A 26,976-nucleotide genomic window follows, 5' to 3' on the forward strand; every position below is an offset into this window, starting at 1 on the left:
TCTTTTTTTTTCCCTCCCTCATGAAACTGAATGCATTAATAACAGGATGGATTCATCCCTGGCATGAAAGTAGAGGTCATATTGAGGAAAATGACACCGAATGTCTAAAAATGTCATCTACTTTAAGAGATCCTGGGCACCGGGCCAAGAGTAGCATTTAAGGCAGCCCTGAACGTATGCTCCAAAAATAATAGCCGCTAGGATCTGGAGAGAGGAAATCTTGAAGTGACACCTTAAGGTAGAGCTAGATATCATTTGCAGCCTATCGTTTCTCCATAAACATATTCATATGGCTTTAGTTTAATCAACCGGAGGTGTTGTGGTCTTAATCAAAATGCAGCATAGGATGGCGCACTCCCAACATGCGGGGCTTGTTCAACACTAATTATCAGACTGATGTAAAACCCAACCATGAAAGATGAAGTGTCTGTAGCATCTTTCTGATGAAGAATGACCTGTCGAATATTTATTATGTGGGTCCATACGAGATCATGGCTCCGCCAAGTATATGTTACCATGAGCCTCCATCGTTGCATAAGAGGAATATTGTACTGTAGATGGTTACTGTACTGTAGCTGTCTGGTGCACACGTCCACAACCCCAGCATCTAAGCAGATGTATTTGTACAAGTCTCATAATCTAGCTATCCATATTTCCACCCTTTTATCTCTTTCTTTCGTTCTTTCTTTCTTTTTTTAATATCCTTTTCTCTCCCTTCCTTCTATCTATCTATCTATCTATCCACCTTTTTTCCATCTTTCTTTCTATTTTCTTTTTTTCTTTTCATGTCTTTCATTTTCTTTCTTTCCATCTTCCTTTTTTTTTCTCTTTTTTCTCATCCTTCATTTCTTCCTTCCTTCCTCTATCTGTCTATCTCTCTATCCACCCTTTTATCCATCTTTCTCTCTTTCTTTATTTCTTTCTCTTTCTTTCTTTCTTTCTTTCTTTCTTTCTTTCTTTCTTTCTTTCTTTCTTTCTTTCTTTCTTTCTTTCTTTCTTTCTTCCTTCCTTCCTTCCTTCCTTCCTTTCCTTCCTTCCTTCCTTCCTTCCTTCCTTCCTTCCTTCCTTCCTTCCTTTCTTTCTTTCTTTTTCTCTTTCATTCTTTCTTTTTCTCTTTCATTCTTTCTTTTTCTCTTTCATTCTTTCTTTTTCTCTTTCATTCTTTCTTTTTCTCTTTCATTCTTTCTCTTTCATTCTTTCTTTTTCTCTTTCATTCTTTCTTTTTCTCTTTCATTCTTTCTTTTTCTCTTTCATTCTTTCTCTTTCATTCTTTCTTTCTTTCTTCCTTCCTTCCTTCCTTTCCTTTCCTTCCTTCCTTCCTTTCCTTTCCTTTCCTTCCTTCCTTCCTTCCTTTCCTTCCTTCCTTCCTTCCTTTCCTTTCCTTCCTTCCTTCCTTTCCTTTCCTTTCCTTTCCTTTCCTTCCTTCCTTCCTTCCTTTCCTTCCTTCCTTCCTTCCTTCCTTCCTTCCTTCCTTCCTTCCTTCCTTCCTTCCTTTCCTTCCTTCCTTTCCTTCCTTCCTTTCCTTCCTTCCTTTCCTTCCTTCCTTCCTTCCTTCCTTCCTTCCTTCCTTTCTTTCTTTCTTTCTTTCTTTCTTTCTTTCTTTCTTCCTTCCTTCCTTCCTTCCTTCCGTCTCTCGACAGCAGATGTAGCGATAAGCTGTCATTATTTATTTTTTTTGTCTCGATATTACTATTATTGTACATTAAATGAATTCTTGATATAAATTATTATTATTATTACCACCTGTGTCTAGAAGCAATATATATATGACCAGCCCATGTTGCATTGTTTCTCCCTTCTTGCCTCCATATATAACATTACTCTCACACATGATACATCACACATTAGATAAGATATCGTGCCGCCGCCGTCCCTCGTGCAGTCCTGTGTAACAGCAGTTGGGGCAGGCAGTGAAGCGGTTAACGTAGATTTATTCCGTGCCTGGCGCGTGGTATAAATGTTTTATAATACGAGACAAGATACAATCAGTGTATTTAGTTGCTGTAAGTGTGAGATCTCTCTGTATTAAGTGGTGAATATTCATGAACTCTTGTTTCTTTTGATATATCCGCTCGCCCAGGTACACTCGGGAATCCTCCACATCGGTGATGTGAAAATCGTTCATGCCTGAAGTTCAGAAGGTACGTGTTCACTTTATATTGCGAGCCTGGAAAGAGAAACAACCGAGGAGGGCGGCCGGCACACGTCTCTCAACAAATGGCCATCGAGTGTACTAAAGTGTTGTGCCGAGAGTCACCGCGGACGCCAATGTCACGGGAGCAAAACGTGCGCCAGTGTCTGCGATACACAGCGTGGGCTTTTATCTCTAGATTTTGTGTTGCATTTGTTACTGGATTTTGGGAGTTAAAAGGATAAAAAGAGACTTACCGGCAGATGGTGATCACTTATGGTTTTTTTTTTTTTAATTTCGGGCAGGGAAATCCAGATGCATCACACACAAGGTCCGGACAGACGCTGGAACATTAATATCTTTTTTTTTTGTTTTGTAAATTAATTACTAATCTTCTCCCATCAAGGCCTCCATTATGCCATGTCTGCCACATATCTATAGGTTGGAAAAAATCAGAGGCCTATAGTGTTTACATGATGATAGATAGATAGATGATAATAGATAGAAAATAGATGATAGATAGAACGATGATAGATAATAGATAGATAGATAGATAATAGATAGATATATAATAGATAGATAATAGATAGATAATAGATAGATAGATAGATATATAGATAATAGATAGATAATAGATAGATAGATAATAGATAGATATATAATAGATAGATAGATATATAGATAATAGATAGATATATAATAGATAATAGATAGATAATAGATAGATATATAATAGATAGATATATAGATAATAGATAGATATATAATAGATAGATAGATAATAGATAGATAGATATATAGATAATAGATAGATATATAATAAATAGATAGATAATAGATAGATAGATAGATAGATAGATAGATAGATAGATAATAGATAGATATATAATAGATAATAGATAGATATATAGATAATAGATAGATAATAGATAGATAATAGATAATAGATAGATAATAGATAATAGATAGATAATAGATAGATATATAATAGATAGATAATAGATAGATAATAGATAGATATATAATAGATAATAGATAGATATATAGATAATAGATAGATATATAATAGATAGATAGATAATAGATAGATAGATAGATAATAGACAGATAATAGATAGATAGATATATAGATAATAGATAGATATATAATAGATAATAGATAGATATATAGATAATAGATAGATATATAATAGATAGATAATAGATAGATAGATATATAGATAATAGATAGATATATAATAGATAATAGATAGATATATAGATAATAGATAGATATATAATAGATAGATAGATAGCTAGATAGATAATAAAAAGATAATAGATAGATGATTGGTAGATAATAGATAGATAATATATAGATAATAGATAGATAAATAGAAAATAAATCAGTCTGAGTCCACTGTAGCGGTTGTCCTGCTCGTTGTATCCTCAGCTGCATTACTCCAGGTTCGCCCCCATACGCAGACACTGTACGGTCCAGGACGCTGCCAAATAGAGGTGCCGGCCGCGGTGCGGGTCAGCGGTTTTTTTTCAGATTGATTGCTAAAAATTGATTGTTAATTGGTTCCTCTTTCTGAATGGCCTTGTGGCTTTGCAGGTTCAGCCACAGAACTCCATGGTCATTAACAAACCACATCAATTAACAATCAGTTTTAAAAAAAAAAACCCCTGCGCCATCATGGCCGCGTCTCAGTCATCTGATGGCCCCGACGTAAATCATAACTGAAGTGAATGTGCTTTTGTCGGTCTCTGAATGCTGTTTATACAGGGGTTGATATTTCCCCTTTCTTTATCACAGTGCCCCCCTTGTGATACCTTAGTATGCATCCTGACTGGTTGTTCTCCATGGTCCATTGCCTGATTCTCCTGGCATGTAATGGAAGTCTTTTCGTCTTACTCGTCTCCATTTATAGTCTGTAGTGGAGGCGCAGTATTTTAGTTCTGCTGTTCCCCTAAGTATGACATTTTTAGTTTTCTATATAAATGCACCATACGGTTCCAGAGATGTGGACTGTTTTATTTAGTATTTGCAAAGGGCGTGGCTCACAGGATAATTATGTAAAGCAGCCTAAAGACACGCCCCAGAGGATCCTGTGATCCACGCCCACTTAGTAAAGACCCCCTTAGTAATTATGAACATAACAAAAACTCACTGACAGATTCCCTTTTAAACAGCTGCACCAATTTTACCCTTGAATTTCCATATATGCAGCTGGAGAAGAGCAGAATATGTTATGTTGTTTCCTTTTTTGGCATCTTAGTTATTTAATTGGTGAAGATTAATTTAACTGAAGTCGTAAAAGAACCAAGCAAATGACACTACACACTCCAAAAACCTATGTGGCCAAGGTTTTGTCCGTAGCGTGAACCTCGCATATGACAGATACATACAGCGGGTGAAATAAGTATTGAACGTGTCACCAATTTTGTAAGAAAATATATTTCTAAATATTTATTTCACCCGCTGTATATACACTCGTGAATTTGCTTGAGACAGGTTCACACTATGAAGATAGACACAGATGATAGTAGATCATAGAGAAATCGATAGAAAAAGGCAAAAATCACAGCACCAGATATGTATATAAATATATAACTAGATGGTTGCCCGATTCTAAGGCATCGGGTATTCTAGAATATGCATGTCCACGTAGTATATTGCACAGCTCACATAGTATATTGCCCAGCCACGTAGTATATTGCCCAGCCACGTAGTGTATTGCCCAGCCACGTAGTATATTGCCCAATCACGTAGTATATTGCCCAATCACGTAGTATATTGCCCAGCCACGTAGTATATTGCCCAGCCACGTAGTATATTGCCCAGCCACGTAGTATATTGCCCAATCACGTAGTATATTGCCCAATCACGTAGTATATTGCCCAGCCACGTAGTATATTGCCCAGCCACGTAGTATATTGCCCAGCCACGTAGTATATTGCCCAATCACGTAGTATATTGCCCAATCACGTAGTATATTGCCCAGCCACGTAGTATATTGCACAGCTCACGTAGTATATTGCCCAGCCACATAGTATATTGCCCAATCACGTAGTATATTGCCCAGCCACGTAGTATATTGCCCAATCACGTAGTATATTGCCCAGTCACGTAGTATATTGCCCAGCCACGTAGTATATTGCCCAATCACGTAGTATATTGCCCAGTCACGTAGTATATTGGCCAGCCACGTAGTATATTGCCCAATCACGTAGTATATTGCCCAGCCACGTAGTATATTGCCCAATCACGTAGTATATTGCCCAGCCACGTAGTATATTGCTCAGCCACGTAGTATATTGGCCAGTCACGTAGTATATTGGCCAGCCACGTAGTATATTGCCCAGCCACGTAGTATATTGCCCAGCCACATAGTATATTGCCCAATCAGGTAGTATATTGCCCAGCCACATAGTATATTGCCCAGCCACGTAGTATATTGCCCAGTCACGTAGTATATTGCTCAGCCACGTAGTATATTGGCCAGTCACGTAGTATATTGGCCAGCCACGTAGTATATTGCCCAGCCACGTAGTATATTGCCCAGCCACGTAGTATATTGACCAGTTACGTAGTATATTGGCCAGTTACGTAGTATATTGCCCAGTGACGTAGTATATTGCCCAGCCGCGTAGTATATTGCCCAGTTACGTAGTATATTGCCCAGTTACATAGTATATTGCCCAGTGACGTAGTATACAGCACAAAGCCACATAGTATATTGCCCAGCGACGTAGTATACACCACAGAGCCCCATAGTATATTGCCCAGCCACGTAGTATATTGGCCAGTTACGTAGTATATTGGCCAGTTACGTAGTATATTGCCCAGTGACGTAGTATATTGCCCAGCCACGTAGTATATTGCCCAGTTACGTAGTATATTGCCCAGTTACATAGTATATTGCCCAGTGACGTAGTATACAGCACAAAGCCACATAGTATATTGCCCAGCCACGTAGTATATTGCCCAGTTACATAGTATATTGCCCAGTGACGTAGTATACACCACAGAGCCCCATAGTATATTGCCCAGCCACGTAGTATATTGGCCAGTTACGTAGTATATTGGCCAGTTACGTAGTATATTGCCCAGTGACGTAGTATATTGCCCAGCCACGTAGTATATTGCCCAGTTACGTAGTATATTGCCCAGTGACGTAGTATATTGCCCAGCCACGTAGTATATTGCCCAGTGACGTAGTATATTGCCCAGCCACGTAGTATATTGCCCAGTGACGTAGTATATTGCCCAGCCACGTAGTATATTGCCCAGTGACGTAGTATATTGCCCAGCCACGTAGTATATTGCCCAGCCACGTAGTATATTGCACAGCGACGTAGTATACACCACAGAGCCCCGTAGTATATTGCCCAGCCACGTAGTATATTGGCCAGTTACGTAGTATATTGCCCAGTGACGTAGTATACAGCACAAAGCCACATAGTATATTGCCCAGTTACGTAGTATATTGCCCAGTTACATAGTATATTGCCCAGTGACGTAGTATACACCACAGAGCCCCGTAGTATATTGCCCAGCCACGTAGTATATTGGCCAGTTACGTAGTATATTGGCCAGTTACGTAGTATATTGCCCAGTGACGTAGTATATTGCCCAGCAACGTAGTATATTGCCCAGTTACGTAGTATATTGCCCAGTGACGTAGTATATTGCCCAGCCACATAGTATATTGCCCAGTGACGTAGTATATTGCTCAGCCACGTAGTATATTGCCCAGCCACGTAGTATATTGCACAGCGACGTAGTATACACCACAGAGCCCCGTAGTATATTGCCCAGCCACGTAGTATATTGGCCAGTTACGTAGTATATTGCCCAGTGACGTAGTATATTGCCCAGCCACATAGTATATTGCCCAGTTACATAGTATATTGCCCAGTGACGTAGTATACAGCACAAAGCCACATAGTATATTGCACAGCGACGTAGTATACACCACAGAGCCCCGTAGTATATTGCCCAGCCACATAGTATATTGGCCAGTTACGTAGTATATTGGCCAGTTACGTAGTATATTGCCCAGTGACGTAGTATATTGCCCAGCCACGTAGTATATTGCCCAGTTACGTAGTATATTGCCCAGTGACGTAGTATATTGCCCAGCCACGTAGTATACAGCACAGAGCCACGTAGTATATTGCACAGCGACGTATTATACAGCACAGAGCCACATAGTATGTTGCCCAGCCACGTAGTATATTGGCCAGTCACGTAGTATATTGCCCAGCTACGTAGTATATTGCCCAGCCACGTATGTCACAGGTTAAAAAAAAACATATACTCACCTTCCGAGGGATCCCTTGTAGTCATGTCGCCTCTGTGCGGTGCACTCGGCAGCTTCCGGTTCCAGGGTTGGTAGCGCAGGACCCGTGATGACGTCACAGTCACATGACCATGACGTCATGGCAGGTCCTTGTCGCATACCATCCTTGCCACTGGAACCTGCCGCTTGCATGGAGCGGTTACCGGAGCGTCGCGAGGAGCGGGAAAGGCGGCGGAAGGTGAGTATATAATGATTTTTTATTTTTTAAATTATTTTTAACATTAGATCCTTTAAATTGACACTGCATAGGCAGCATCAATAGTAAAAACTTGGTCACACAGGGTTAATAGCGGCGGTAACGGAGTGAGTTTCCCGCGGCATAACGTGGTCCGTTACCGCTGGCATTAACCCTGTGTGAGCTGTGGCTGCGAGGAGTATGGAGCGGGCGCCGGGCACTGACTGCAGGGGAGTAGGGAGGGACTAATCAGACTGTGGCCGTCGCTGATTGGTCGCGGCAGCCATGACCAAAGCAATTTTTTTTCTTTTATTTTTTTGTAATGTATTGATGTCTCACATTCTTCATACTACTGCTTGTTATTTTTCACTGTTCATGGTCGTAAATTATTATAATGATATTATGAGAAGAACTGTGAACTTGATTGTTGAACTTGATTGTTGAATCTTCCGTACATGAACAACCTAGAAGATTAGACATTAAAAGGCTGGTGCCACATAAGAAACATCTCATGATGGGTAAAACCAGAGAGCTGTCTCAAGACCTTTGCAACCTAATTGTTGCAAAACATACTGATGGCATTGGATTCTGAATAGTAACTAAACTACTGAAGGTTCCATAGAGCACTCTTGGGACTATAAGGCCCAAGGGACATTTCTACAGTCTTAGCCATTTGATAAGCTATTGAGGGGCGTTTTTGATGGCTGATAGTCAGACACTGATATTAAATGCAAGAAAACCTTGCAGTTTGTTAAGTCATCAGTAGTGTTGATCGAGCAGTGAAATGCTTGTCTTCTCGGTACTGGATTCGAGCACGTCGGACTCTCGTACGTGCTCGAGTAGCGAGCATAATGGAAATGAATGGCAAACTAGAGCATTTTTGCAAAGGAAGGAAACCTTCTCTATGTTCTCAGATAATTCACTTATGGGTATCCGAGCAGTTGAGCACCATGGGATACTCGGCACAGCTCTCTACCCGATTAAGCCCCCCGATGCTCGACCCAATTTCAAGCAGTGCCGAGCATGCTTGCCCATCACTAGTCATTAGTGTTGAGCGATACCGTCCGATACTTGAAAGTATCGGTATCGGATAGTATCGGCCGATACCCGAAAAATATCGGATATCGCCGATACCGATATCCGATACCAATACAAGTCAATGGGACATCAAGTATCGGAAGGTATTCTCATGGTTCCCAGGGTCTGAAGGAGAGGAAACTCTCCTTCAGGCCCTGGGATCCATAGGGATGTGTAAAATAAAGAATTAAAATAAAAAATATTGATATATTTACCTCTCCGGCGGCCCCTGAACTCAGCGCGGGTAACCGGCAGGCTTCTTTGTTCAAAATCAGCGCTTTTAGGACCTGAGAATCACGTCCCGGCTTCTGATTGGTCGCGGGCCACCCATGTGACCGCCACGCGACCAATCACAAGCCGCGACGTCACCGCAAGCTATTAACGCGCTCATTTTTAAAAATGAGCGCGTTAATGGCTTTCAAAGACGTAGCGGCTTGTGATTGGTCGCGGCCACGCGTGGCCGCGACCAATCACAAGCCGCTACGTCTTTGAAAGCCATTAACGCGCTCATTTTTAAAAATGAGCGCGTTAATAGCTTGCGGTGACGTCGCGGCTTGTGATTGGTCGCGTGGCCGCGACCAATCACAAGCCGCTACGTCTTTGAAAGCCATTAACGCGCTCATTTTTAAAAATGAGCGCGTTAATAGCTTGCGGTGACGTCGCGGCTTGTGATTGGTCGCGTGGCCGCGACCAATCACAAGCCGCTACGTCTTTGAAAGCCATTAACGCGCTCATTTTTAAAAATGAGCGCGTTAATAGCTTGCGGTGACGTCGCGGCTTGTGATTGGTCGCGTGGCCGCGACCAATCACAAGCCGCTACGTCTTTGAAAGCCATTAACGCGCTCATTTTGAAAAATGAGCGCGTTAATAGCTTGCGGTGACGTCGCGGCTTGTGATTGGTCGCGGCCACGCGACCAATCACAAGCCGCCACGTCTTTGAAAGCCATTAACGCGCTCATTTTTAAAAATGAGCGCGTTAATAGCTTGCGGTGACGTCGCGGCTTGTGATTGGTCGCGGCCACGCGACCAATCACAAGCCGCTACGTCTTTGAAAGCCATTAACGCGCTCATTTTTAAAAATGAGCGCGTTAATAGCTTGCGGTGACGTCGCGGCTTGTGATTGGTCGCGTGGCCGCGACCAATCACAAGCCGCTACGTCTTTGAAAGCCATTAACGCGCTCATTTTTAAAAATGAGCGCGTTAATAGCTTGCGGTGACGTCGCGGCTTGTGATTGGTCGCGTGGCCGCGACCAATCACAAGCCGCTACGTCTTTGAAAGCCATTAACGCGCTCATTTTTAAAAATGAGCGCGTTAATAGCTTGCGGTGACGTCGCGGCTTGTGATTGGTCGCGTGGCCGCGACCAATCACAAGCCGCTACGTCTTTGAAAGCCATTAACGCGCTCATTTTGAAAAATGAGCGCGTTAATAGCTTGCGGTGACGTCGCGGCTTGTGATTGGTCGCGGCCACGCGACCAATCACAAGCCGCCACGTCTTTGAAAGCCATTAACGCGCTCATTTTTAAAAATGAGCGCGTTAATAGCTTGCGGTGACGTCGCGGCTTGTGATTGGTCGCGGCCACGCGACCAATCACAAGCCGCTACGTCTTTGAAAGCCATTAACGCGCTCATTTTTAAAAATGAGCGCGTTAATAGCTTGCGGTGACGTCGCGGCTTGTGATTGGTCGCGTGGCGGTCACATGGGCGGCCCGCGACCAATCAGAAGCCGGGACGTGATTCTCAGGTCCTAAATGCGCTGATTTTGAACAACGAAGCCTGCCGGTTACCCGCGCTGAGTCCAGGGGCTGCCGGAGAGGTAAATATATCAATATTTTTTATTTTAATTCTTTATTTTACACATCTCTATGTATCTGATACCGATACCCGATACCACAAAAGTATCGGATCTCGGTATCGGAATTCCGATACCGCAAGTATCGGCCGATACCCGATACTTGCGGTATCGGAATGCTCAACACTACTAGTCATCAGTTGTATTACTAAGGGCATGGCCCCGTAAGCAGGTAATGCAAGGATAAAGAATAAGCCTAGAAATCAAGAAGGGTCATGAATGCTTATAGGATGCATCCAGAAATCAGGCAAGACCATGAAGTAAGTAATCCATGAAGCGAAAACTTAGTATATAAGGAAACCTCGGCACTCTTGATAATAAGTAAATGTGCCTATGCTGTTACCTATTCTTCCTGATTCCCCCATAAACACGCACACTCAGATCTGCTAGGGAGGATGATTTATATCAACCATTATCACGGTGGCTTATCGCTACATCTGCCGTCGAGAGAGATGGGACACTGAGCAAATTAAGCCATGAAGCAGAAAAAGTGACTAAAGTGAGCCAGACTATAAAGGGTTACATGATTTGTCTATTAAGTAAGTCGTACAGTGGAGATCTGAGAAAGTTCTTCTGTGTAAGCCAGGCCACAAATGGTTAAGATAAGCATGAAAAAGGGTTTGTAAAGTCTTCTGGGGACTGGGTACCTCCAAGTTCTAGTCCAAGACTGATCTACTGTGGCTTCTGTCCACCCGGATCTCTTTGACTTACAGGCCTCTCACTTTATACTTACATAGGGAGAGGCCTGTCAATCATGGGGAATGGGGCAGGGAGAAGACACCAGGAGTCGGCTTTGGACTAACTACAGGATTTCAAAAGTTTGTTTTCTCTAAAACTCTAGTAAGCAGACATATACACAAAGGCTTAAGGGATACTTTTAATTAGTGATGGGGCCATGAAGGGTTCAAGGGTGCTTTTGATTGGTTTGGCCACAGAGGGTTAAGGGAAAGTTTCAGTATATAAAGCTGGCTGCAAAAGGTTAAGGGGCACTTGGGAAGTAAACACTGACACAAAGGGTTAATGGACATTTCTAAAAATTAAACTTACTCATGGAGAGTTAAGTGACACTTCTCGTAAGTAAGGCTGGCCATATTGGGTTAATGGACACTTCTAGTAAGACTGGCCACTGTTAGGGGCCCACGTTCTCCCGCTGCACAGGGTAGATCCTGAGCATTGCCTGCGTCAGCGGTCTCCCATTCAGCTTCGGCCGCTGCTGAGCAAAGACATCTGTCCCAGCATCTTGCTCAGGCTCGTGCTGTTCGTCTGGTTACTGCTGGCTCTTCAGCCAAGTCTATGGTAACCAGTAGTGATGAGCGAGTATACTCGTTGCTCGGGTTTTCCCGAGCACACTCGGGTGGTCTCCGAGTATTTCTGACTGCTCAGAGATTTAGTTTTTGTTGACACAGCTGCATGATTTACGGCTACTAGCCAGCCTGAGTACATGTGGGGGTTGCCTGGTTGCTAGGGAGTCCTCACATGTATTCAAGCTGTCTAGCAGCCGTAAATCATGCAGTTACGACAACAAAAACTAAATCTCCAAGCAGTCACAAATACTCGGAGACCACCCAGCATGCTCAGGAAAACTTGAGCAACGAGTACACTCGCTCATCACTAGTAACCAGCGGTGGGCAGCGATGAACAGACGCTCTGGAGGCCAAGTCCAGAAATCACCCTACTGAGCATGCTCGTGATGTGGCGGTGTCAAATTGGTGGTCGGTCCTCAGCTGCTCTGATGATGTGGCAGCTCTGGGTTGGTCCACAAGCAAGGTCCTGTCTGACTGGACATGAGCTGAACATATAAAAGGGTCTCAGTGACGCACGCGGATGCACTAATATCAATCTCATTATGTGTGTATGGGACATTTCACCAGTGTGGTCATTATCAGCTTGTGCTCAGGGTCGGCGGAAAGCTGTTAGAATTCCGGTTCTCCGGAGAGGAGATTGTCTGTGTGAATTAAGAGCTGGCGTCTAGCCATTAGAATTTCAGCACCTCCGGAGAGGAGTTGGTTGAGTGCTTTAGCTGACTTTGTGTCCACTGTTTGCTTTTTACTCCGTGAGCAGGCTTCATTGTCCTGTGAGGTTAAAAGGGGTTGTATCTAGCGTCATACCTATTCCGTTTCTGTGTGTGAGTGACACAGCTCTGTTGCAGAGCATCTGTTCCGTTTTTTTTGTGCGAGTGATACAGCTCTATAGCAGAGCATCTGTTCCATTTCTGTATGCGAGTGACACAGCTCTGTTTCAGAGCATCTGTTCTATTTCTGTATGCGAGTGACAAAGCTCTGTTGCAGAGCATCTATTCCCTTACTGTGTGCGAGTGACACAGCTTTACTGCAGAGCATCTATTCCGTTACTGTGTGCGAGTGACACAGCTTCATTTGCTGTTCACTGAGTGGCGTTTAACTCAGTGTGTGCAGGCAATCGCTCGCTGTGTCTTCCATCATTGTTCACACTAGCTGCAGTTTTACATCTCTGCACAGTGGACCCTGGGTTGCAATTGCACTTTACTATTAAATTTATTTAGTCCAATCCGCCAACCCTAACAGCCACAATGGGTTAATGGACACTTCTAGTAAGACTGACCGCAAAGAGTTAAGGGATAGTGATGAGCGAGTGTACTTTTCCAGAGCACGCTCGGGTGGTCTCCGAGTATTTGTAACTGCTCGGAGATTTAGTTTTCCTTGCCTCAGCTGCATGGTTTACAGCTGATAGACAGCTTGATTACATGTGGGGTTTCCCTAGCAACCAGGCAACCCCCACATGTACTCAGGCTGGCTAGCAGCTGTAAATCATGCAGCTGCGTCAAGAAAAACGAAATCTCCGAGCACTAACAAATACTCGGAGACCACCTGAGCGTGCTCGGGAAAACCCGAGCAACGAGTACACTCGCTCATCACTATTAAGGGACACTTCAATAAGTAAGGCAGCCCAAAAACCGTTAATGGACACTGCAAGTGACTAAGGCTGACCTCAAAAAGTTAACGGACCGTATTACTAAAACCATACATTAACCCTTTAATGTCAGCCTTACTTACAAGAGGTATCCCTTAACGCTTTGTGGCCAGTCTGATTTCCTAAAAGGGTCCATTAACCCTTTTTTTGTCAGCCATACTTATGGACCTGTCCCTTGGCCCTTTGTCGTCATTCCTAATAATCTTTCCAATCACAGCTTTCTGTGTAGAATTTCTACATCAGATGTCATCAGTGGAGGAAGGTGAGGGGAAGGAGATAAAGCTCTGCTCAGAAGACTAGAATCTAGGGGGAAGTGGAAGCTCCAGAAATGGCGGCTTTGTTTCCTGAAATCATCTGATGCGTTGATTCTGGAGGGCGCTGAGACTTAGGGAATTATTAATGACCGTCATCCATATGTGCCGGGATAATAAGTGCGGGTGACAAGTAAAGGCACGACATGCAATGAAACAGTATCACATCTTACGTAGTATAATTGCACTTGTGAGAACGCCAGCTTGGATTGAGGCGTCTTTGAACGTTACTCCATCCACTCCTGAAATATCACGTAAAGATATCTGACCACAAATGGAGGCTACATCTATGACTCCATGCTCTCTGATCTTCTTGTCCAAGCCGTTATATGAATGTGAAGGGGTGTCTTGCCTTCAGACAACAAGAATCCATATTTGGTCAACAGGCTCCTCATGGGCGTTGCCCATTTCTACTAATGTGTTGTCATTGGTCAGCAGTGATTTGTAACCTAATATGATCTGACCCGTTAGTCTACATTTTCTTTGTCCCAGGTGTTTAGATAGTATCTAATAAAGCATTTAAGGCATTTTGAAAATCCCGTTTTTCGTGTGTAATGAGTTGGCAGTAGATTTAGGAGCTGAGCAAACGCCTCTGTTGTAATCTGAAGTCTATAATCTTCGACTCATCACCGGAGTGGCGTTTGCGCTCTTGTTGTCATATACCGACTATCGATCTGGCTCCTCCGAGGAGACGACTGTGGGCAATGATGGTGCCTGTGCAGAATCTCAGACAGGAATGGCAGAACATGAGCGAAGAGTGACCTGTCAGTCAAATATCGGAGTGGGTGGAGGAAGGGGGAGGAGCTAATTAAAAGACAGATTAAAAGTGCTACAAACTCGCCGGTAAGTCCATCAGAACAAGCTCACTGACAGTTAACTCATTTTGCAGCCGGCAACAGACAGTGCAACACAGAGGATATTGAAGGCAGTGAAAAATGAAATGCAGTTGCAAAATTGATTTATAGATAACTTGTAGTTTTTATTAGTAACATTTTCCCATCATTTTGGAGAACATATGATTTTTGAATATTTTTTTTTTCATTAAATTTTCTGAAAAGCAATGTGACCCCCTAAAAACACACAGAAATCCTGCCATTTACATTTTGTAGTTACAGTGATTACTGTGAGGAATATATAGCATCATGTTTTAATGATTTGAAATGTTATAGAATCGGCGATGCTAAACATGTTCATGTTTCATTCGAACTTTTTTTTAATTATATATATGTGTATATATATATATATATATATATAAATATATATATATTAGAATTATGTTATTTCCTACTACGAGAAATGAGCTTGCGACCAGTGTACAATTAATCCCTGTTCCTTCTATGCTTAGGAGTCCAGTGGGCAGTCCTTAATGACTGACAGCTATCTCTATATACATGGATGGCTCTCAGTCACTGAGTAGCACCGCCCACTGGACTACTACATCCGTGTTTTTGATCAGAGTGTCAACCGAGTATGGTCAGTGTGTCAGTTTTTACTATCAAGGGCTATGGTCCTACAAAAAAAATTTAAACTCAAAGTTTTTTAGGCGTTTTGTAATTTGAAGGAGGATTTGGAGAGATTCCGCTTCAGTCAGGTTCCTCTCCAAAAACTCCTTGAAAACTCCAGTTTCTTGGATGAAAAAAAAAACTGTTAGAGGTTTCTCAAGCCCCTCATATCAAGGGATCTGTGAAAAATGGACAACGCGTGGGAGGGATCCATATACTTGATTTGATGGGATTGATCAAAGTCAAACATGGTTTAATGATTTTGTGCTGCCCACTTGGTCAGCAAACATACACAGACATGTGAACATAATCACAGAGCACACTATGTGCGCTGTCAGGATTCATCGGCACCGGGAGTGGTTTGGCGCATGACCACAAGTATGTGATTTGCATAGCACCGACAATCCTGATAGTGAGCACACTGCACGCGGCCGGTACTCACAAGTCTGCAGTCACATGGACTTGAGCTCAATGCCTGGACAACTCCTTAATATAACTTTTAAGAGTCATAGCTGCATGTTGACAGTTTGAAGCTTTGATGCCCCATTTGTAGCTGTTTTCCTGGCCAAATGAATGATTGTGCATGTCAAAAGTCAACATGCCCCATTCATACTTCCAGCAGACATGGACATTTTGAATGATTGGCTAATTTTGTCATGATATGTGAGGTTCATTATATCACGTATATGACCAGCATAAGCCACATATGACATTGTACTAGGAAAATATTTAAATAGTGGTCTCTATCAGCCTTGTACTCGCCCAAGTTTTGTATCGTCCCTTTGGGTAAATAATGGCAGGATCTTCTTTTTTCCAGTGATTCCTTAGAAACCTGCACATTGCACTGTATTCTCACTGCCAGTGAAAGTGCCTGAAAGTGATTTAGACCGGCTGTGCCGGTCCTTGACGACACATTTATTAAAAGCACGAATTGAGATGAAACACTTACCAGAGAGATAAATCAGATTTATTCATACTGTTGATCAAATGAACACTTTCATCAGAACATTTATGCAAACTCATAGTTTAGATATATGGCGGATTGAGACAGAAGAGTTGAGGTGATCTGTCTACGGTGACAACCTGGAGCATGATGCTAGCGGAGTTGCAGAACTTGAGTTAGAATCGCTGATCATAATGTAATTTCCGTGTCGTGCTGATCGGTGAGACGACTTTCATGGCAATTAAGATTTAAGGATTAGTGATGAGCGAGTGTACTCATTGCTCGGGTTTTCCAGAGCACGCTCGGGTGGTCTCCGAGTGTTTGTTAGTGTTCGGAGATTAAGTTTTCATCGCCTCAGCTGAATGATTTACAGCTATTAGCCAGCTTGATTACATGTGGGGATTCCCTAGCAACCAGGCAACCCGCACGTTAGCCTGGCTAATAGCTGTAAATCACTCAGCTGAGGCGATGAAAACTTAATCTCCGAACACTAACAAATACTCAGAGAACACCCGAGCGTGGCTTCATAAATTGCAGTCGGGGATGCCGTATTGCTCACTAATAGTAACGAGGATGAATTTTACATCTTTAGAATTAGTATTTGATCACTTTTTTGGTCTTTTTTGGTCTTTCTGCACTTTCATGCATTACTGCACCGTCTTGTCCCCATTCAGGAGGGACCCATTCTTGACTCCAATCTTTTCATTAATGAATAGGATATCCCATGACATGTAAAGGTTTGGAGGCCCCAGAGAGATCTCACATTGTGGCCTAGGCCCTCCTGTATGAACTTCATTTCTTGATCTAAAATATTCTGTGTTAATTAAAGGGTAACCAAATTATTACACAATTATTCGACATGTCATAGCTTGTATTCAATACCATTGATCCACAAGGATTTGAATCCTGAGACCCCCAACAATTTCTCGAACCAAGAAAAATAAATTTTCAGCTCATTCTTGCTCGTGAGCAAAGCAGTGTATGATCCAATTACCTTTCAATCGAATACTATCATCGCTCTTCTTGAAGGATCGATGGGGGTCTTAGGGTTCAAACCCACATAGATCAATACTATAGGGACTACAACATTTCAAAAATTGTTTAAAAATGTAGTAACCTTTAAATTTAAGAGGGAGGTCTCATTCTTAGAACTCATATGGTTTATTGGGGCATAGGACCTCATAAATGGGATAGTGCCTGTTGGAATTCTTCCTCAAAGTGAGGAGCTACTAAAGAACCCCATGCACATTAGAGAGCTATCGCCTCTGACAATCTCATAGTCAAGAACTCTTGGCTCAGCCCAGTTTTCCCATGTTGTGTATGAAAAAGCCATTGCCTGCCTCCTCTGGCAGCAGCTTTTCTCAAGGAGAACCAACGGATCATCCATTGGAAATCCAACAGATCTAATCCTTCTTTCCTCTGACATTACCTTGCAGGGGAGAGTTCCTGGAGCCCCATAAACATTTGGTTAGCACTTAGCACTGTTGCTTTGGAGGTCTGGGACCCTGGGTTCAAATCCCACACGGAGTTTGTATGTTCTTGTGGGGACAAGTTTTGCTTGGATTTTGATAAGACAACATTTCTATTCTAAACCCCAATAGGGACAGTAATGACAATGTCTGTAAAGTGCTGTAGTATTAGACAGCTATCTAAAGTGTATGGATGCATTAAGTAAAAATACCTGTAGCTCTAGTGGAGCCAGTACGTCTATGTATACATAGTCATCTATTTACAGGTATTTGTAGGAGAAATCTGGTGATAACAGGTAATAACTACTAGAGTAGTAGCAGAAACCAGACCTGTGCTCATCAGCGGATCGTCACTTATTCCAGGAGCTGGATTTATGCCTTTCAGCGGATTGCTAGTGGTTCCAGGAATTGAATCTGTGCTAATCAGCTGATTTGCACAGATCCAGCTCCTGGAACCATTAGCAAACAGGTGATCAGCACAGATCCAGCTCCTGGAATGAGGATTCAGATCTGTGTTGATCAGCTGATTGTCAGTGGTTCCAGGAGCCAGATCTGCGCTGATCAGCTGATTGTCAGTGGTTCCAGGAGCCGGATCTGTGCTGATCAGCTGATTGTCAGTGGTTCCAGGAGCCAAATCTGTGCTAATCAGCTGATTATCAGTGGTTCCAGGAGCCAGATCTGTGCTGATCAGCTGAATATCAGTGGTTCCAGGAGCAAGATCTGTGCTGATCAGCTGATTGTCAGTGGTTCCAGGAGCCAGATCTGCGCTGATCAGCTGATTGTCAGTGGTTCCAGGAGCCGGATCTGTGCTGATCAGCTGATTGTCAGTGGTTCCAGGAGCCGGATCTGTGCTAATCAGCTGATTATCAGTGGTTCCAGGAGCCAGATCTGTGCTGATCAGCTGAATATCAGTGGTTCCAGGAGCAAGATCTGTGCTGATCAACTGATTAACAGTGATTTCAAGAGCTGGATCTGGTCACATCAGCTCATTTGTAGCAGTTCCAATAGTTGGATCTGTGCTGATTGCCATTGGTTTCAAGATCCCGTAATGCACCACCACAAATTTGCCCAATCCACCCCCATTTACCATTTCTTTCTACCCTGTTGATGGAGCGTTGCTATACGACATCTGTCTTCTTGTGTCTGTAAAGCCGTGTTCACATGATGCAGAAATACAAACATTTTTGCCATATCCTCACCAAACTACACAATAACAATCTTCTGCCTCTTATTTGATGCATTTTTGGTACAGATGTGAAGCCACGTTTTTAATGTGCTTTTTATAGTACGGAAAATCTTTGATTCTGCACTTAATTAAGTACCGTATCTTCTGTTTTTTTACATGTATTTTTTAGGCTCCACATAGAAGACAAGAGAGAAAAAAAGCACCAAAACAGCACAGTTCAGCCACTTCTTTAAACCACAGGAGGCGTAGTTCTCATGAAATCACATCCACTTTCCTTGGACAGTTAAACTGCAGAATTTTGGTGCAAAAAAGTGGAAGAAAATACGCAGCATTTATGCTACATGTGAACATGGTCTAAATTGTTAAGCAAATGTGATGTCCTGAAATTACCTCTGCTCTCTGTTGATTTAAAGACGCTGCTGAACTCTGGTGCATTTTCACTCAAGAGGCTTCTTCTGAAAAAACTGCATTAAAAAAACGCTGTTGCATCTTTAAGCACAGAATGAAAGCTTTTCTGTGGTATTTAAAAAGTGTTAGAATCTCTGCTTCATATCTGCCCCAAAATCGCACCAATAAGGGAGAAACCACATAAAAGAAAAGCAGCAAACACGCTGTTTGGCGCTGGGATTCTCCCACTGCACGGGATAGATCCCAAGCCCTGTCTGCATCTGCGATCTCCCATCCAGCTTTGACCGTTGCTGATCATAGACATCGGACCCAGCATCTTGCTCGGGCTCGTTCTATTCGTCTGGTTACTGCTGGTTCTTCAGCCAAGCCTATGGTAACCAGCGGTAGGCAGCGATGAGTGAACACTCTGGAGACTAAGTCCAGAAATCACCCTACTGAGCATGCTCGTGATGTAGAGATGTCTTATTGGTTGTCAGTCGTCAGCTGCTCTGGTGATGTGCAGCTCCGGATTGGTCCACGGAAAGGTCCTGTGTGACTGGACTTGAGCTGTACGTATAAAAGGTTCTCAGAGGCGCACGCCGGTGCGCTAGTATCAACCATTTTCCTTGTGTGAATGAACTTTGCAGCTGTGTGGTTTGTGACAGCATGTGCTCAGGGTCGGCTATATAGGCACTAGAATTCCGGCACCTCCGGAGAGGAGTTTGTTTGAGTGGATTTAGGGCTGGCATCATGCCACTAGAATTCCAGCACCTCTGGAGAGGAGTTGTTTGATTGCAGTTGCTGACTGTTTGACCACTGTTTGCTACCTGCTCCGTTAGTGAGCTTCGATCCTTTGTGAAGTTAACAGGGATCGTGTCTAGCATCATATCTGTCCTTACTGTGTGCGAGTGACACAGCTCTATTGCAGAGCATCTGCTCCATTACTCTATGCGAGCGACACAGCTCTATTGCAGAGCATCAGCTTCGTTACTGTGTGCGACAGTGCGAGTGACAATACTGCGTGTACTGTTCACTGAGTGACGTCTAACTCAGTGTGTGTAAGCACTGCGTTCTCTGCCATTGTTCACATTAGCTGAAGTTTTACATCTCTGCACGGTGGACTCCGGGTTGCAATTGCACTTCCTCATTAAATTTATTTAGTGCAATCCACCAACCCTAACAACACACAATAATTGGACAAGATTGTTATTGGGTTGTCTGGTGCAGACAACTGCAGAAAAAATGCAAAAAGAATGCAGCATGTAAGCTACGTGTGAACACAGCCTCAGCATTACAGGGTTTTTACATTTTTATGGGTTTAATAGAGAAATATCAGTTACGCCATTTTTATGTAATTTACCGATCCCCATAAATAATGTGATCGCTGTATTGTGTCGTTACTATTACAGGAGCACCAAATATGTCCATGTTATTTGCTGATTTTTGATTTTTATTATTTTTAAAAAATGCATTAGAAATAACAATATTGTTTTCACTATCAAGTGTTTTTCATTATTATTTTTTAGTAATCTTATAGGATGAAAAAAATCTAGTATTTTTTAAAATACATAGAAATCCACTGCCACTGCTATACATAATGTATCTCTACGTGTCATTGGACGAGGGACTTAGCCCTCAAATCGGGACAGTCCCACTGAAACCGGGATGGTTGGGAGCTATGTTTGTGCTGATTTCCTTTGGTTTCAGTAACCAGATCTGTGATGATCCATCCGATCACCAGTGGTTCCAGTAGCCAGATCTGTGATGATCCATCCGATCACCAGTGGTTCCAGTTGACAGATCTGTGATGATCCATCTGATTACCAGTGGTTCCAGTAGCCAGATCAATGACATTTATCCGATCACCAGTGGTTCCAGTAGCCACATCTGTGATGATCCATCCGATCACCAGTGGTTCCAGTTGACAGATCTGTGATGATCCATCTGATTACCAGTGGTTCCAGTAGCCAGATCAATGACATTTATCCGATCACCAGTGGTTCCAGTAGCCACATCTGTGATGATCCATCCGATCACCAGTGGTTCCAGTAGCCAGATCGGCGATGATTATCTTATCACCAGTGGTTCCAGGAGCTGGATCATCTGATTGCCAGTAGTTCCAGGAGCCGAGCTTGCACAAATTGCCATTGGATGGGGGGCTGTCTTGATAAATTTATTTGGTTGGTGTATATAATTGATCTACCTGCTTCGAAACACAACTCCAATAACAATAGGTTGTCTGCCAAGATTCGCTGGACCATAGTAATACTGGCCATACGGCAATGTCCTGGGATAATGACACAAGAGTAACAACATTGAACCTTGGCACGACTCCCCGCCTGGTACAAGAACTACAAGTCTTAATTATAGTAAACTGGTAATATGCATTTTATTATTCTTTGGCAAGTGACGCTCCTTTGCTCTTTTGGCTTCCGTCGGAACGCGATCCCATGAGACAGCAAAATCTACACATCGAAATGCTGAAATCCTCCCAATAAATCAATGTCTGATGTATAGAAGAGTCTGGATGTAATAGGAAGAATAATCAAAGAATGAATGCAACTTTTACTGGCTGCACTTCATCAAAGTGCGAATAGGAGCACAACGCTGTGTATAGCCGAGGCAATCTACTTATATGCACTTTATTATGTGACTTATCAAATATTGCATACATGTATATTACAATCATCTTTACAAATTTGTCTGGCACTTTATTGTCTTTATCAACTTATCATGGATGTGTTGTTAAATACTCTGCTTGGTCACAATTTACATACATTGCTTGAGAAAGGCTCACACTGAGCCGAAACGTCTTATGGGCTATTATATAGCATATTTTTCTACACAACCAGGGTAGGTGCCCACGGTCGGTAAACGCTGCGGGTTGCACGCTGCGTCCTTGTGCAGATCCGGATGTTACAGCATAGTGGATTTCAAGTAATCCCGTGCCCACTATGCGTGCACCGCGCCCGCGGCTTCCCTGCGGAGATGGACATGCAGCACGTCTTTCCAGACCACAGCATGTCAATTTATTTTGCAAGTCTCCACAAGAGAAATTTCACCAATAGAATGTATTGGAGGTGGTGAATCCACACAGTTCAGTGAACACAGTGGATTCACCTGTGTTCAATAGATGGCAGCGGACATGTGCTGTTTCCAAAGTGATACCAGTTCCTGATCGTCTGCACATACCCCAAGGAGAGCTGCTTCCATTTTTTTTGATTGATAGATAGATATGAGATAGATAGATAGATTAGATTGATAGATACAGGGCCGACTCCAGGTTTTCATGGTCCCTGAGCGAAAGAGTCCCGGTGGGCCCCTTTAACATATACCACAATTCATGATGCACAGATACGGCAGAGAAATATAGGTATTGTACAATGCCAAAGATTTCACTTCTTACATTACATGAGTGATATCTATTGTACATTCTACATTAGCTCAGAAACCGGACAGTATAGTCCTCTATACAGAATAATGAGCCCCATATATTGCTCCAAACAGAATAATGAGCCCCATATAATGCTCCATACAGTATAATGGGCAGCACAGAGTGCTCCATACAGAATGAGCCGCATATATTGCTCCATACGGAATTTACCCCATATAATGCTCCATACAGTATAGTGAGCCACATATAATTATCCATACAGTATATGATGGGCCCCATCTATTGCTCCATGTATAATGGGCCTCATATAATGCTCCATACAGTATATGATCGGCCCCATACAGTATACTGAGTCCCATATAATACTCCTTACAGAATGGGTCCCATATAATGCTCAAAAAATAATTGGCCCCATAAGATGCTCCATGTATAATTGGCCATATAAAATGCTCCATATATAATTAGTCCCATAAGATGCTTAATATATTATTGGCTCCATATACTGCTTCACATTGAATTGCCCCATAAGATGCTCCATATTAAATTGGCCCCATATAATGCTCCCTATATTATTGGCCCCATAAGATACTCCATATAGAATTAGCCTCATATAATGCATTAAAAAAAAAATGAAATACTCACCTCTCGTTGCTTGATGCTGCTCTGTTCTGGACTCCTCAGCATCGGCGTCTTCCTGCTCTGTGCTGCGACTGCTCAGGCAGAGGGCGCGCACTGGTGATGTCATCGCGCCCTCTGACCTGAACATCACAGTCAGAGAATGGAAGACGCTGCAGCGCTGGAACCGGGAGAGGTAAGTATCGCAAGTGCCGGGGCCCGGAGCAGACAGGGGATCCACTCGCGGGGGGCGGCACAATAGCGCGCCAGTGTCTCCGACGGCGAGTGGGCCCCCTGCCTGCTCAGGGCCCCGGCACTTACCCGGGTGCACCGGGTGCTGACGCCGGACCTGGATAGATAGATAGATAATAGATAGATAGATAGATAGATTATAGATAATAGATAAATGATAATAGATATATAGGTAGATAGATGATAATAGATAGATGATAGAAAATATATAGATACATAGTTGATAGATAATAGATAGATAGATAATAGATTGATAGAAAATATGTAGATACATAGTTGATAGAATAGATAGATCGATGATAGATAGATATATAATAGATGATAGATAGATAGATAATAGATAGATAGATACAATAGATATAGATAGATCGATAGATAATAGACAGATGATAGATAATAGGTAGATAGATAGATAATAGATAGATCGATAGATAATATATAGATCGATGATAGACTGTGTGACCTATGACGTATGTAAACACTGAATGTGAGATACAGATAGATGTTTTCTCCCGGATTCGTCTCCCCTCATCTCGTGATCAGTAGATGATTGTCAGCTCTGTCCTCAGTATGATGCTTTATGGTCTCGGGCGGCTGTGAAGCCGCTAGTAATAAGCCGCTACATTGTGACCATCCTTATGATCCGGTAATATACGCCTCGTTGAGTTTGGCGCCGGCTGTGGCACCTTAGTTACTTTCTGGCCGCCTTTGGGCCATGAATGGGGACGATGCATCCTTTCTCTAACAATACGGCTCGTTTGCACAGAAATGTTTATGCCCGGTGGTTGTCAGGCGGCGGTTTTACAGGCTCTGCCTAACCCAGAGGTAAAATATAAAGGCTTGTCTTCTCCTCTCCGGCCCCGTTGTCACGAGCAGGGTCCCTCCCTTGTTAACTTGATAAATAATTTGACTAGGGGGAAGCTGCCGGATTTTATGCACGCTGTCTATTTCCCACTCGCTGCAAATAAATTTTCCTCACTTCCGAGGGCACTAAAATCCCAAACATGCGGTATTTTCCCCACTTTGCAGCCGACGGTATAAAATATTTATTTCATCTTCTCTCTCTAATTTAATAAAAGACAGCAAATGCTTCACAATTAGTTTTGAATGAAGAGTTTTATCATGTACATTTTTATTCCTAGGATCATTTTCTGCTTGTTGTGTTTTATTGCCGCTTCTAAAGGTAGATGCACCAGGGTGTATGAGAGTATTCATGGCTTCCGCGGACCGTAGACTCTCTTTCTTTTCTTCTGTCAGATCTTCGTTCTGTTCATAATCAATGGTTAGAGAGATGCATGACCCTACGGGATTGGTTGCTCCGATAAATAATTCTATATTATTTTATTTTGTATGCTTAATATTAGATTTTATTATAGCATTCTTTATTATTAGGATCAGTCAGCGGCGGCAAACACTTTGGACAGCGCTGCCAAAGTTTTCAGGTTTTTTTTTTTAACTTTCTCTCAATGGCCAGGGTACCGTTATGGCTGAGAATACCCAAAATAAATTCAGATACATTTTTGTCAATTACCAATTATTTTAAAAATACAATCATAATTTAATTTCAATTTCACTGGGTAATTTTCTGCCTCCAAGGAGATTGACTAAAAAAAAATATGGGATAGATAACTATTAGATAGATAGATAGATAGATAGATAGATAGATAGATAGATAGATAGATAGATAGATAGATAGATAGATGTCGTACAGCACAGACAATCAGGTGGAACTGTTGGAGCCAGTGTAAAAACAAAGGCAGGTAATTCAGCAGCCATGTTGTGGTGAATCTGGATAGTGAGATAACGTCACATCTCACAACTAAGCCATAGAGATCGGAAGAAAAAGTCATAAAATGGTAAAGAAACATTACAGAAGACAATTTGTTTACCCATAGCCAAGTATGTTCAGGTCACTTTGAAATTAATAACACTGTGTTTGTATTAACAAGGTTGACTACAGTCAGGGTTGGACTGGCCAACTGGAGAATCGGATAATCCTCCAGTGGGCCCTAGTCTATCCTTCAAGGGTGTCCATAGCAGTAGAACTCATTCTTGCTATTGGCCTGTTGAGTAGGGGAGAAACCAATGACTATCGGCAGCCCGGTGATGCCGCCATCTTTTGGATTTCAGCAGTATCTTCATCCTGAGGATACATATACAGTTGAATAAAGTGGCGGAGGAGAGAGCCGATGGCTCCCTTCTCTGCCATTCAGCTTTTGTGCCTGAGATTGGTTGTGGCACTTGCAAAGATGTCACTTTGCGGTCGTCACACTGTGCTTGTGTAGGAGAATTCAATGTCAAGGTATCATGTTGTATGGTTGGGGCATCATACTTAAAGGGAGCCATGAAAGGGGTCTCATAGTTGGTGAAAATACTAATGGCTTCTCTGTTCAAATAACTTTGATGACTCATCACTTGGATAGGTCATCGATATTGGATCAGTGGGAGTCCGACACACAGCACCCCTGCCAATCATTTGTAGTAGGCTCTAAATATTTATGGGGCTACACTGCTCAGTTCTCTCCAATGTGTCATTTTGCATTATAATTAGAAAAAAATTTCTGGACAGGCACTGTATCATGCCGAATCCTAGTAGCGTGTAACATCCTTACTGTTAGGATTTAGCTCTGTTTGCTGATTTGGCCAGTTATCACATGATCATTAATTTGCGATGTGCAAATTTGTGGTCATGTGCGGACTTACTGTACTTCTCTACCTTCTTCTTTCAATGCTTTAGCATTAGCATTTAGAGAAGCAGGAAGATTAGCTCGTCACCACGGGAACAAAGGGATGCAAATTGCATTTGAGGGATCACGTGATGAACCAGCAAGCAGAGCTGAATCCTAACATTGCGCATCTTGGGGCAATATCGCCTGACAAAAATTAGCCCTGGTTCGAAAAACCCCTTTAGTGATAATGCATTGGTTTTGTGTATATGAAAGGTGGGCCCTCAGAATCAAGTCCTCTGGTGGCCCAATGTTCTCGAGTCTGAAGTCTGACAATGAATACAGTCTTTTCAGGTCAGTTGGCGGTTTTGCTGTACTTTCGATTTACGGTAAATCGAGGGTTTTTTTTAGAAAAATTCAGGGAGGCCGGCAAATTAGAATTTTTACATTTTTGCTTATCTCTCTTCAGCGACTTTTCTATCCATCTTAAAACGTCTTATGTGTATATGAAAGGTGGGCCCTCAGAATCAAGTCCTCTGGTGGCCTAATGTTCTCGAGTCTGAAGTATGACAATGAATACAGCCTTTTCAGGTCAGTTGGTGGTTTTGCTGTCCTTTCGATATACGGTGAAGAGAATTTGTTTTAGAAAAATTCAGGGAGGCCGGCAAATTAGAATTTTTACATTTTTGCTCATCTCTCTTCAGCGACTTTTCTATCCAT

The 26,976-nt window shown here is 42.5% G+C and overlaps 1 long non-coding RNA gene across 1 annotated transcript in view; it reads left to right on the plus strand.

Annotated features, from left to right (window-relative positions):
* The first annotated feature begins 2,077 nt into the window (after nucleotides 1-2,077).
* LOC138648847 (uncharacterized) overlaps nucleotides 2,078-26,976 on the plus strand; it is a 40,574-nt gene continuing 15,675 nt past the window's right edge. The window contains exon 1 of the long non-coding RNA XR_011315199.1: nucleotides 2,078-2,141. This is a non-coding gene — a long non-coding RNA (uncharacterized lncRNA). The remainder of the gene's footprint in view (nucleotides 2,142-26,976) is intronic.

The sequence above is a fragment of the Ranitomeya imitator genome, chromosome 9, assembly GCF_032444005.1.
Source record: "Ranitomeya imitator isolate aRanImi1 chromosome 9, aRanImi1.pri, whole genome shotgun sequence".
In the NCBI taxonomy this organism is placed as follows: Eukaryota; Metazoa; Chordata; class Amphibia; order Anura; family Dendrobatidae; genus Ranitomeya; species Ranitomeya imitator.